The sequence below is a fragment of the Crinia signifera genome, chromosome 11 (genome assembly GCF_055691185.1).
Source record: "Crinia signifera chromosome 11, ASM5569118v1, whole genome shotgun sequence".
Lineage (NCBI taxonomy): Eukaryota > Metazoa > Chordata > Amphibia > Anura > Myobatrachidae > Crinia > Crinia signifera.
This window is the reverse complement of record NC_139227.1, coordinates 27,164,177-27,178,574: the sequence shown is the minus strand read 5'-3', so window position 1 is coordinate 27,178,574 and position 14,398 is coordinate 27,164,177. Positions and strand designations below refer to the sequence as shown.

The window sequence follows — 14,398 nt, the reverse complement described above, 5'->3', positions numbered from 1 at the left end:
ACATGAAGCAGTGGAACATGAACAACGATATCTTATGTTAACTTCTGGAGACAATAGGCCCAAGTTGGATCAACCTTGTGACCAATGGCGTAAGTTCATCCCAGTTCCCCGGAGGCAAGATAAATATTGGTGCCCCTCAAATAGCTCAGTCTGTAAGGTGTCTGTCTCCAGTAAGACAGGTCATAAGTTCTAATACAGGATGCGACATGGTGTTAGGAGGGTGGGATCAGCCACAGAAGCGATATCGACAGCTTTCAATTAACTGATTCAAACTTGAAAGGGAGAAAAGGTGCCCCTTTGGGAGAAGGAGCCCAGCGGCAGGTGACTCCATTGCCTCCCAGGGTTACGCCTTTGCCTGTGACTAGTGAGCTGATTCCGCTTTGATTGCAGGTCTGCGAATCTGCAGGTCTGGGGATTATCGGAGGACCGTGCCCAAGGTGCGCATGTCAGAATCAGAATCAGCTTTATTGGCCAGGTATACTTGCGTATACTAGGAATTTGTTTTCGGTTTGCTGTGCAACAGCCAGGTAGGTAACAAGTAACCAACATACAGTATAAACCATGGGTCCTCAAACTGCGGCCCTCTAGATGTTGTTAAACTACAATTCCCAGCATGCCTTGCCACAGTTTTAACACTCCCTTAGAGGAAAACTGCAAGGCATGCTGGGATTTGTAGTTTCACCACATCTGGAGGGCCGCAGTTTGAGGACCCATGGTATAAACAATAAACAATATAAACAGGTGGGGGAACATGTACAGTCACACAGAAAGTTTTTCAGAGGGGAAACCATGTTAAATTATGTGCAGAGGGTTGTGGCGTGACTAGACAGTGAGGTGTTCATGAGTTCACGTGCCAACAGGTGAACCGCTTGAGGAAAGAAACTTTTTAGGCTTCTGGTGGGAATAGCCCTGCAGCGTCTGCCTGATGGCAGCAGGTTAAACAAGCCATGGCCAGGATGTAGTTGGTCCTTGACTATCTTCGTTGCCCGCTTTTTTGCTCTGAACAGGTACAGGTACAGGTAGGCTAGCCAATCCCGGGATCCCAGGATTTGGCCACTATTGCAGAATTTGCAGAATTTGCGTCCAGGATAACAGGCCACCCACCCAGCTCCCGGCAGCATTGTGGCTCCATAGTCCGCCCATCCAGCTTCCGGCCACACCGCACATGTATGTAAATATCACGGAAGCCAATCCCACGATCCCGAGAATCCCAGGATTAGAATCTTCTCTGCAGTTCTGACTACCTTTTGAAGTCTGCATTTGTCTCTCTCGCTGGTGGAGCTGAACTGTGTGCAAGTTTCGCTCATCCTGCAATACATGTGGCTCCCAATTTTCGAGGAGATCTCCTGGACTCCTGAGAGAGTACAGTGGACCAGCATTCCCAAGTTAAGTGGGCAAGCCCAGAGTTTTGAAGTCTTGATTTGCTCTGAATTGCACCTGTTTGGTCCCACTGCAAGTAGTAAACTAGAGTAGAAGGGGGCTAAAGCATTGATGGCTCCCATCAAGAGCCACCTCTATCTGTAGTTACAATAGAGATAGGTCCTACTTCATTACAATACTTCATTATGTGATGTAGTCATAATATTGACACGACAATGTCGACATTGAACATGTTGGCACCTTCAGAATGTCAACATGTTACCAAAGAATGTTAGGCTGCAGGAATGGAGGTTAGGATTAGGCACTGGGGTGAGGAGTAGGATAAGGGGTTATAATTAGCAATACTCAGGGGTAGATGTATGAAGCAGTGATAAGGCAGGAGAAGTGAGCCAGAGGAGAAGTGGCCCATGGCAACCAATCAGCACTGAAGTAACATCTATAATTTGAATAATATAAAATTATACAGAGCAGCTGATTGGTTGCCATGGGACACTTCTCCTCTGGCTCACTTCTGCTCCCTTATCACTGCTTCATACATGCACCCTCAATGCTCAATTGCATAGGATTAACCAGAAGTCATCAGGGCATTATTGTCACCCAAAAAACACAGCAAAACATACCCATGGTGACATTCTAATAATTGTTGACATTTCATTACTGTTGACATGACGAATGTCGACGTCCTCATTTGGCACGCTAAGCATGCCTTCATTCTAATGTCAACATATATATAACACCAGTTAATGACACTGGTATAGTTTTTCGGGATTGAGTACAAGAATAGAACATTAAAACGAGATATGACCCTGTTTTAGAATTGTAATAATACAGTTTTACAGGTCTAATACAGTTTTTATTAAACTTTACAGTTTTTGCCTAATTATCCCATTTTCAAGCTGATGAAATGTCCACATTAATTAGGCTTTCCCAAAACGTGGCGCTAAACCTGCAATAAGCTGAACTACAGTTACCGGGTCCTGGTACATTGTCATAAGTACAATTTACATTTTATTTTATTTGTATAGGAGCAATTAATTTGAATACATTGGTGATAACATTATATATGCAGGGCCAGATTAAGGTTTGTAAGGGCCCCAGCACAACTAGATTGTGGGGGCCCTCAATAAAATTGTCAATTTCATATGCTGGGGATGAAAATCAAAGGCATAATATGTATATATATTACTTTCAGCACAACAATGTATTATACCCCGTTCACATCGCAAATGCTGAGTCGCACCCGGGATTTGGATACTGGTTTGTTCCGGGAGCGAACCGGCATTTGCGATGATAGTCCCCCACTGGAACCCGGCAATAAGCCGGGTCACTGATGTCAGAAAGAGGATGGGGTGGAGCAGCAGCGTATCATTGTGGCGCGGGGAGGAGGCCGCACTTGGAGCTGATGCTGCCTCCTCCCTATAGTGTAAACAGGACCTGGCTTGAGATAATTCTCTCAGCCAATCAGTGACCGGCCAGGTCTTTTGAAAATATTTTATTTAAAATTCTGCTGCCGCTTCCCCCCTGTCGCCTGGTACCTGCCCGGCACCTGCCGCTGCACACACCGCCGCTGCCTGGCACCCGCCACTGCCCGCCCCGTGGTACACGCCGCTGTCCATCCCTGTCCGTAGGTGTGTGCCAGCAGTGCTTTACTGATCTGATAAATTTATCGATACATTTTATGTGCAGCGGGTCCAATCTGTAGGATCCGACGCGATGCGAACGGGACCGCACATCGGGTCAAATGGGATGTCACACGCATCTGATTTGGGCCGATTTCTCGCCCCAATCCATCGGAAATGGGTGAAATTGGCCAAAATCATAGTGTATGGACACCTTAAGTTTCAAATGAAATAATATGGCAAGAACTACATTAAATTGCTCCCTCTGAGGACTCGCTGTAATAACAATCCGAATGTTATGACCTAGCGGATAAGGAAAACCGCAAGTACTGTAACTTTAACTAGATGCAGCAGAGATAATAAGAATAAAGGGTCAATTACCTCTTTTTGTCATTCCTCTATAAGATTAGATTTGTTATATTGGTTATATTTAGATTTTTTAGAATTAGAATATTACCGTACAGTATGTGTCAGATTTTAAGTAGCAAATGATTTTAATCCTGCTGGACGCGATGTAGAGTTGTATCCTAACAATTGATCCTTAATTTGCGTTACGTCATGTCCCAGCCGGTTCCAGAAAGTATAGGTAATACAGTGCAGGCGGCTTATTACCTTCTATGTCCACTTCTCTATCTGTTAATGGTGATTTGAAATGTATGGAATGTGATAATCACTTGTTAGGATGTTATTATCCAGATGGCCGATCCACCTCAAACCTGGACATTAAGAGCCTCACCTGCTGGTCCATTCATTAGGGACCTTTACTGATCTGTTTCCCATTACGGATTGTTTTATTATTGGATGCGCTCATCTGCTTGCCGGCAACCAGCTTCTTCTCGCACATGGGGCTGGTGTAATTGGGGCACAGAGCATCATGAAAATGTATTTAGAGAATTTTTCTTTTTCCGTTTCTTAATGTATATAACATAAGCTTTTGCTATGCTGTGGACCCACGAGAAGGTAACGCACACAACCTCTGTATTACCAGCGCAGTACCTGCACAGTTATATAGGGGCAGATTTATTAAGCCTGGGGAAATGCTAAAGTGGTTTGCGGTAATGCACCAACCAATCAGCTCCTCTTTGTCATTTTTCAAACCCAGTCTGTAACACAATAGTTAAGAGCTGATTGGCTAGTGCTGATTCACTTTATCTCTTCACAGGGCTTATGCGGGGTACACATCAGGACGACCCGCTCACGATGCATATCGTGAGCGGGTCGTCAGTGTCTCGTCCGACCCGCTCACGATGACGTGGGGGGGCACGACCCGCTCACGATGTGCACCGTGAGCGGGTCCGATCCGATGGCGACCCGCACCCGGCTGTATGGTCGTCATTGAGATCCTACCTGCAGCAGGTAGGATCTCAATAACGACCGACCGACCCGCGGGACCGCGCATCGGATCGGTATCGGTCCACACCAGGTCAGAAAAGGGCCCAATCAGCACACAATCTACATCCAATTGATCGGAATTGGATCTAGATTGTGCGAATCGGGCCCTAGTCGTCCTGGTGTGTACCCAGCATTAATACATCTGCCCCATAGATAGATACAGGCACTCTGCTCTCTGCAGGTACAGTCTAGCAGCTGCTCTACTCTCTGCAGGTACAGTCTAGCAGCTCCTCTGTTAGGGGTCAGAGGATCACTGTTATGGCACAGACTAGACCCCGCCCATGACCTCATTACGTCACAAACATTACGACATTCCAAATGCCCATTTACAGCCGTTTCTTGTACAGGGCCAGATTGAAGTGTGGGCCACTGGGCAACCAAAAGGGACCACAACACTTATCTCAGCAGTCCCACATCTGGTTCTGGAGAGATGGATGCCTCTCTAGGCTGTGACCCTGTGAGGATTTCCTAGTATGGGGTCTCCGGAATCTTTACTTTTCCTAGTCAGCATAAACATGCCCCTCTGTAAATTCATGTTCTATCGCAATAATGGTACAGTAAACACAACTATTATTATTATTGTGATGCCAAACAGGTATTTTTGAGACAACCGGGGTTAAAGTGAGGGGGAACTGTGGGGAACTGAGTTCCACCACCTCTAATGGTAGGGGGAGCTAGTTCCACCTCCACCACATCCCTGAACAGTAATTCCAGCAGCTATCTTTTCTGGCACAGCATATGAGATTTCAAGCAGTCACAAGGTACTATTGCTGTGGGCATTATGTGTAAGGGGCAGTACTACTGTGGGCATTGTGTATAAGCAACGCTACTGTGCCGCATACATGTATACGGAGTACTAACATGAAAAAGTGAGTAAGGGGCTTACATGTGGTGTAATGTGAATGAGATTGTGCTACTGTGTGTGAAATAATTTAAACTGGGGGTACAATTGTATGACCACTGCATGGGATGGGAGGTAAGGAATAAAGTATGGGAGGTAAGGTATAAACTTGGTTCGCCTAAAGAAGGGGGGGGGGGGGTCGATGGCAGGGGAAATGAGTTCCACCACCTCTCCATGACCACTTTAAGCCCTGGAAACTACTGACTAGATTATTTATACAGCCTTACAACTCCAAAAGTGGGGCAACATGTAAATGAAAGGTGAAGTATAACACAATGCAGCAGATGACAACAACAGTATCAACTCCAAAACTGGCACAAGGCCAGTGGGACGTGGAAAGATACATATCTTAAAAGCGTATTTAGTATCTGGAAGATACTTGTCAGTCATAATTGGACACATTTGTATGCGGCAACACTGACTTGCATCTCCCCACCCTACCGCGCTGAATGTTATCCCCTGAATCGCCCCTTCAGGCATGGCATAATGGCTAGCATTATTGCCTCCCAAGGATGAAGTCATGAGTTCCATTCCTGACGCCTGGTTTGTGTGGAGTTTATGGGTCTGACTCAGAGCCCCCAGGACCATAGGTGCCTATTTATGGTGGAACACGGGCGGGTAGGCCGCTGCTGAGCTGCTCAGTCAGTGCGCCACCGGATAGTGCTCTCAATGCTGCTGCTGGAGCGAGCATGTGTTCTGGCTGGGGACTGGGGAGGCACTGGGCGGCTAACCCTGCCTGCAGCTGCTCCGCCCAGCATGGGTTCGGCATTAGGATGCCTGAATACACTCTGTCTGCTCCGTGGGAGCTCCTCAATTTCTGTGTGTGCTCGGACCCTTGAGCACCCACACAATCGGCGCCTATGCGTAGGACGCAAACTTCATACATGCACACTTTTTAGTTAACTGTTAGTAAATAGGTTATTGTGAGATTTGCTCAACCGAAAATATATCTGCAAGTTGTTGACTTGCCCAGTAATAAACACATTTCATGCACGTTCCATCTTTATGTGGTGCATTTGCAGATGGATTCGGGATTGTTTGTCAGATAGGCCGCAAGTTCTTATGGGTGTGTGTTCTGAGCCCCCTGTTATATTCGCTGTTTACCTATGACTGAGTACAGACTGGAAGTGTCCAGATTGGAGTCCTGTAGTAGGGGTAATTGCCTGGTCCTAAATGTGGATAAGGAAATGGTGGTGGATTTTAGGAGATACCACCGGGACATATTTTCCCCCTCTGGCATTACAGAAGCTTGAGGATGAGGATCTCGGTCGAATCCAAATCACTGGGCCTTCAATCTGATACCAGGCAGGTCCATATGGGTTCATTGGTTCCAGAGATATTTCATTTCTGAAATGTAATTTCATGGCTGTTCATGTTGTTTGAGGGCAGATTTCTCTGGAACCAAATGGCTCAGTTTCACAGGACCAAAATCATTCGAAGCCAACACAAAAGGTCTTCAATATGATTCTGGTCTCATGTAAATGGGTCAGTTAGTTGGTTCTGAAGATATAGCTGGTTGGTTAAGGGGGGGGGGGTTCTCTCCCCCTTGCACCAGAAAATGCAGGGACTAGGCTTGTGTAAAAGGGCCCAGCCCGGGAATGTCCCTGCATGATTCTGGGTCCCTATTCCCAGGTAAATCCCTGCATTTTCTGGTGTGAAAGGGGTATTATTTCAAATAGCCGGGACCTGCAGTGCTCTGAATACAACCGGGCTGTCCCCTGCTCTCTGCCCGGCTGTCAATGGCTGTCATTTCTGCCCAGCGGCTGTCCCCCAGTTACCGCAGGCATGTAATCCCACATGTCAATGAGCATGGAACCCCTGACAATGAGCGTGGAACCCCTGGCAATGAGCATGTAGGTAAGCAGTAGGGTGGCCAATCCTGGGATCAGGATAATACGTAATGGACATTATGGTGTGTGGCTTAACATGCAATGGGCATTAAGGTGTATATTTTGAATGCGCGCCCAAGGCCCTGCCCCTGTTTATGAAGCATATAGTGGATTATTGCTCAATCCGATGGGTATAGTGTGTATTTTGGCTCAATCCATGTGGCATAATGTGTAAGAGGCAAGTACAGTATAAGGGGGTTACTATTGTGTTGCATGATTTGTATAAGGGGTATATGGTGTGATAAACTTAGGTGACCAATAAAGGTGCTGGCCACAACCCCTGTTATTGCGCATAATAGGCCCTTGATAGATTTCAGATCCAGGCCCATTTATACCTTAATCTGGCACTGGTGACCCCACGTGATAAGGGGTTACATTAACAATTGATTATTCATTTGATCAGCAGTTGATAATTTGCAGTTCTACCATTTGCATAGTTGCACAGCACAGACTGTTATTAAAGAATCAACAAATAAATAAATAGTGTTCCCTGTGGAGATGCCAGTTTCTATCTCCCTTCCCTCGCCCACTGAACAGAAGATGCTGCTACAGTACTGACACAAGTGCATACGCCGAGTGTACAGGAAGAGGCCCCTGCACAAGGATCGGAGCGGGCTCAGAGTGTTAAATCGCTCACGCACCTGTGTCTGTGCACTTTGATGTTTTCAAGGTGCCAAAAATGATCTGGAAAATAATTCTTGGCACATGCAGTTTTATCGCTCTTGGAATCTGGATGTTAACAATATATATTAAAATAATTTGTGGATGCTGAAGGCGATGTCCTAGAAAATGTGAAATTTTAGGAACAGCTATAATTCAAAGCAGGTTTGACTGTATTTATGGAACAGCACAATTTTCCTTTGCAGACACCTAAATAGCAGACACATCTGAGATCTATCTATCTCATACTTGCCTACTTTTGAAAACTAGTTTCAGGAAGATTATAGTTGGTAGCAGGATTTTGCACAGTGCCCCACTGAGGGGGCGTGTCATGTTCCACACAAAGGGCGTGTCTAGTTTCATATATGGAGAGATTGTGAAAAGAGATTGTGAACGTGGCACCTAGAAGCGTGGGTGTGTACTGCTACATCTGAGAGGAATCTTTTAGAATGACTTATATCCAAATGTAGATGAGCCCCAAAGCAGTTACTCAGAGCTACTATACTTGGTAATGTGCTGGGAAATGGTGCTGATGATTCAATGTAAATGTATCTGTCTCTCATTCCTTTTGGGCTAGGTGACATGAGGGAGATTGCTAGACTAATGAGGGAGAGACGGAGATTGCTGCTATTTCAGGGAGTCTCCTGCAGAATGCAGGAGGGGAGGTAGCTATGATGTAACAGTGTAATGTGGGCTAGGTGACATGAGGGAGATTGCTAGACTAATGAGGGAGAGAGGGAGATTGCTGCTATGTCAGGGAGTCTCCTGCAGAATGCAGGAGGGGAGGTAGCTATGATGTAACAGTGTAATGTGGGCTAGGTGACATGAGGGAGATTGCTAGACTAATGAGGGAGAGACAGAGATTGCTGCTATTTCAGGGAGTCTCCTGCAGAATGCAGGAGGGGAGGTAACTATGATGTAACAGTGTAATGTGGGCTAGGTGACATGAGGGAGATTGTTACACTAATGAGGGAGAGAGGGAGATTGCTGCTATGTCAGGGAGTCTCCTGCAGAATGCAGGAGGGGAGGTAACTATGATGTAACAATGTAATGTGGGCTAGGGGACATGAGGGAGATTGCTAGACTAATGAGGGAGAGAGGGAGATTGCTGCTATTTCAGGGAGTCTCCTGCAGAATGCAGGAGGGTAGGCAACTATGATCTATCTATCTATCTATCTATCTATCTATCGGGCAAGTCATGTAGTGGTCCCACAGTTTGGCTCTGACTACTTATGAGCCTTTCGACGAACCTGGCAGCTAATAAAAAAAAAACCAGGGCCCCAATTAGGGGTGTCTTGTGGGTGGCGCTGTTGGTGCCCCTGCATTTAGCCGGCCGGATGCCTAGATTGGCACCCCAAAGCCTGTATAGCTGCTACATGGCTACCCATAGAGTCCTGCAGCCTGCACAGTGCTGTGCATCACAGAGCTTACTGCCCTGCTCCCATTGGCATGACATCATAATGTCACATAGTCAGGAGGCGGGGCTAGCACAGGGTGCGGTGTCCTTTTGCTCTGGCATTGCTGAAAACAATACCTGACACTAATCTATGCAGCAATTGGAATCACAATGGCATAAATCTTTGGCGCTGTCATGGTATGGGCATTTATGCCTATTTATATGTGAATGTTATTATATCTCTTTGATTTAAATGCGTAGTGATCCTTTAACATCTAATAAATAGCTTTTTTTCTCGTAAATTTAATGGAGGACTCCATGCAGCATATTCAGACCTAGGTTCTGCGGGTAATTTAACATTAGCATAGCTGGAGAAGCAGAACATGAATAAAGGCATTACAGCTACCACCGGGCTCCGGTACTGTCACACAGACATAATCATCCTGTAAGAACCACTTGAAATAATGAGGGTTTTACAACAAAGGAACGTTGACTCCACTGTTACCATTTAATTTATGGAGGATGCAGCATTACACAATAAAAGATTAATAATGTGTTGCTGCATTGTAAGAGAGAACGTGCTACACGCACCGTTGTTGTAGTCTTGGAGCAGTGATGCTACAATGTCATGTGACATATAGGGGCGGATTTATACTGCGTCAGATTGTAAAACCCAGTGCTTCTGATCATGTGCATGCCTAATATTTAAAAGGGCGGGTCCAGGCCATTACAACCTGACTCACTGGCAGTTGGTATTGCTCCGCTATTTGAATTTTGGACTGTGCTGCCGCTCCACCTTTGGAGCTGGCACTGCTTACAAGTAGGGACGCTGATAGTTCTGCAGGGCCGTGGAAAATAGAAAGGGCGCTGCCACTAGCACGGCGCGGCCTCCAGGAGGGGATGTGGCCATGCCCCCCCTTGGAAAAAAAATCTAGGATCCCGGCATTGGCGTCCCTAATAAAAAAAAATACCTCGCCATTACCTTTATGGCAGGGTGCGAGTGGGAGCAGCCAGGATCTGTGGGTGCGGCCGGGCGCCAGGTAGCTGGGAGCCCGGCGCCAGGTAGCTGGGAGCTGGACCATTGACCAGGGAGCTGGAGGCGTGTCTGTGAGCATGCAGTCACAGTGTGGCTGTGCAGCGGATGCTCCAATCCCGGGATTTAAATTCTGGACTTTTTGGGGCCAAATCCTGGGATCCCGCTGATCCCGGTATGGCCACCCTATGCGGGATGCAGGGTGTGGGATCCTCATTGCACACAGAGGGAGAGAGAGAGTTGGGGAGAGAGGACAGGCTGCCCCTCCAGCAGACTCTGGCATGAGTAATAAGTACCCCCCTTGACTGCTTACAAGTTATGGCTAGTAAAAACATTGTGCTTTTTAATATTGGCCATTTACACGCTCAGAAATCCTGGGTTTTACAACCCAACAATTCATATATAAACCCCAATACTGTGATACCTGTCGTCTGTTTGTCGGCTTACCGTATTTACACCAGGTAAGAATTATTTTCCCGCGATATATGAAATTCAAAATGTCGATGGAACAACACAACAATAACAAAAAACGTAAGCAAAATATAGGGACATTACCCATAGGCACGTGTTCTGTCCGTGCTTGGACATCATATAATTTTTTTATTTGCTAACCTTTATTTCCATATTACGCAGTCATTGTCATGAGATGACACGCTATCACCTGTCACATGTACACATACTAGAAGCTAATTAACCCCACACTGCTCCTGAGGAAGGTACCAGTCTGGTGCTGAAACGCGTTGAACCATCTCTTCAACTGAGCTCCGGACCAGCATTTAATCTACAGCACAGGACCCTGCTGTCTCCACCTTTTGCCAGTGAAGTGCCATTTGCCTACTGTGGACCATCTTAGACGGACTGCTCATTGATTGACCAGGGTAACCGACTCACCAAGCTGGGTAATATTCCGGAACTCTTTTACCACCCACACCCCAAGTCTATTGTGATAACCATTCATACTCCAAATCCATGTGATGAACTATTTCCACCATTAAACAATTGGAGATCCCAAAGGCCTTTTTGGAGACCAGATTTATTGTGGAGAAACTCTCCTTTTTCCTCAATTATGCAGGAATAATTGGTTGCAACCTTCACCCTTTTTATTGATATATTTTCATTTTTTATTTTATCTTTTCATTATATTTTATTATGCATGTATGTGTTTATATAATAAATTGTTCAATTTTATAGTTGTGATTCTTTCAGTGAAACCCAGCGCTGCTCAAAACCATTTCTTGGACAAGAAAGTGGACACTTAACAAGAGATAAATGCAAGGGTGATAAGGAGAGCTAAACGTCCAGCCAATCACCTTCTTACTGACTTTTTTCAAACACAGCCTGTAACATGGCAGTTAGCAGGTGATTGGCTGGACATTTATCTCTCTTTATCACCCTGGCATTTATCTCTTGTTAAGGCTTCATACATCTGTCTCTTTCTGTGATATGGCCATTTCTGGCCAGTAACTGAGCAGCAATCGTGTGACTGGATGAACTTTCCATCTTGTGGGAGTGTCAGGGGAGGGTCTTGGGTGTGTAGGCCAACTTCCTCTCTCGATTAAAGCATGCAGACAGAGGTGAGTCTGCTCTTTCTACCAAATATTTTGCACCCCTTATGGGGTTGGTCTTAGTGGGGGTGGCCATAACAACAGTGGACCAGACAGGTTTCCTTCCAAATGCAGTCTCACAGATTCCCATTACTGTAATGTTGAAACATGGAGCTGTAGCTAGTAGTGACAGCGGACATGAGCAACTGAGAATCAGCCACACAAACTCCTCACAGATAGGACCTTTGTGGGAACTGCAACCAAGACCTCAGTGCTGTGCCGCAACAGGCTAACCACTGTGCCACACTTGCCCATAACCAGTGGCACCGAGAGGGAGGGGTGCGGGTACTTTTTATTTTTATCCAGGCCCAGGTCTCCTGGAATTGCCCGGGTTCGCTCTGCTTTCCCCTGTTGCAAGCAGCCGGGCAGTGGAAGTCTGGGTGGTATTGCACACCACCGCAGGTAGAGAGGACGGGCTGCCTCTGCAGCACAGCTTCTCTACCCAGTTCAGCACAGAGCTTGGGAAAGAGAGAGAGAGGCAGGTGCAGCGGCAGCCTGTCCTCTCACCCTGTGGTGGTGTGCAATGTCGCCCGCACTACCACCAGCGCTCGCCCGTCCAAACAAAGTTTTGTTGTTTTTTTTAATTCCTTCAAATGGGCTTGGCCACGACTCTCCGATGACCATGCCCCTTTAATTTTTCGGGGGCTCGGCCAACCTGCCGGAGCCCGTGTCCATAATCATGTCTATGCATGGCAGAAAGAGTGTTGCATCCAATTATTTTAATATTACTGGGTAGACGATTGGATCCTAAAAAACACCTGCAGCCTTCATTTTTTTTTTACATTATCCGCACCTATAACCACATTCCATTGATCTGCCTGGCACCAGCCACAGCACATGATCGGAAGCGCTCCGGTATCTTGATAAAACTCTATCCCCCTCCCCAGCCCAGTGCTCTATCCCATTGCAGTGTCTGTCACCCTGCCCTCCCCCTTTCCTCTCCGATCAGCTAACTGCCCACATCCCACTGCCCACTATGTAACCCCTGGCAGTACAGTCACAGTGCCCCCCCCCCCCCATAACCTTAATCATCACCCTTGTATAACCTTCACCAGTATGTGGCCTAACCGATCCTGCCTTCTGCTCTGTCATACCAATCCCATCTACTGTTCTGACCACAACACCCCCCTATTCTGGAAGACTGTTGGGGGCCCTTTCAATATGTTGCTGTGGGGCCCAGACAGGTCTAGTTACACCCCTCTCCTATACTCAAACACTCAGTGACCATCTTCGTCCGTATACTCATCTCCATCATTGGCCTCAAGCCTCTTATAGTATGTTGATTGAGTCCTCACTACTTATATTTAAGCTGTAATGTGTATTGAACTGTGGCGCTCTTTATTTGTACTCTATTTTTTGTTATTTATTCAATGTAATACTGCTGGCTGGCTGTTTATCACTCTCTATTTTATCACTTTTGAAGCTTAGAGAATCTGGCCCTTTATCCTGCTCAGTACATGTCACAATAAGAACTGTAGGTCACCAAGATTCCTGAAGCCAGTATTGCATGTGAAGTGTGTAGAGGCACCTGACCAATGGCAAAGTGCCCTTGGAAATGATTGGACGCCTTACAAGGAGTGATCCACCTTTAGCTGCCGCTGGTAAGAATATTACCAACATTGGTTGCGTTCATTCTGGGCATAACAATATTTGTTAAGGGTTGTAAAATTCCTATAAACCAGAACATTTCTACGGTATAATTCCATTTCTAAGGATGATTATGTCATTTTTATTGGATCATTTTTTAAATAAGAGATATCGTAACATATTTGTACAATACTTGTGAGTCTCTCAATCATGCATATTGGATATGTGGTTATTAGTTCCTTGGTTTTGACATAAAAGGCTTATACACTGGCCCTAAGGTATAGACCACTATATACATCAGGGTGATATATGCGATATACTGACACTTCGCATCAAGTCAGACACCCTCTCTCTTTATGACAGGTACTATGGACCCCATCTATTGCTAAAAATGAGCCCTTTCTCTTACAGCTCATTCCATTCAGCTTATTTCGGTCTCCTGATTGCCTGGCTGTTCGCTGCTTAGAATTTCAAATGAATGCCGTGCAAGGCACTGAATTTCAAGCAGCTGAAAACAGCCAGGAAAATAAACAGGTGATTTTCAATCTCTGTCTGAGGCTGGAAGGAATCTGTTGTCCCTTTTCCAGCAAGCTGATGACATGTCTTGATGCATGGATCGGCGCGTGTATATCTACACTACTGTACTGCAATGACTGGGGTCCAGCTATATACTAACACAGTTCCAACATAGATTAAGGGGATAACAATACAACAACCAATAAACATGTTGCCTATATTATCCGGTTATAATATGGATAGTTATTGTAACTGTAGATTTACATAGTTCCAACATGCCCAACATCACCCAGTTATACAATGTCCCGTTTTTGTTTTCTTTCTTGTTTCTCTATTTAGACACCTGGACTGAATAATTCCGGTATAAATATAAGAAAGAGGAGGGAAAAAGTTGTGAATATGCACCTGAGGCTTACCTCAC

The 14,398-nt window shown here is 45.8% G+C and overlaps 1 protein-coding gene across 2 annotated transcripts in view; it reads right to left on the bottom strand.

The window, feature by feature from the left end:
* Nucleotides 1-14,398, bottom strand: part of ZFHX3 (zinc finger homeobox 3) — a 692,957-nt gene that overhangs the window by 329,092 nt on the left and 349,467 nt on the right. The gene's annotated exons all lie outside the window — the stretch shown is intronic.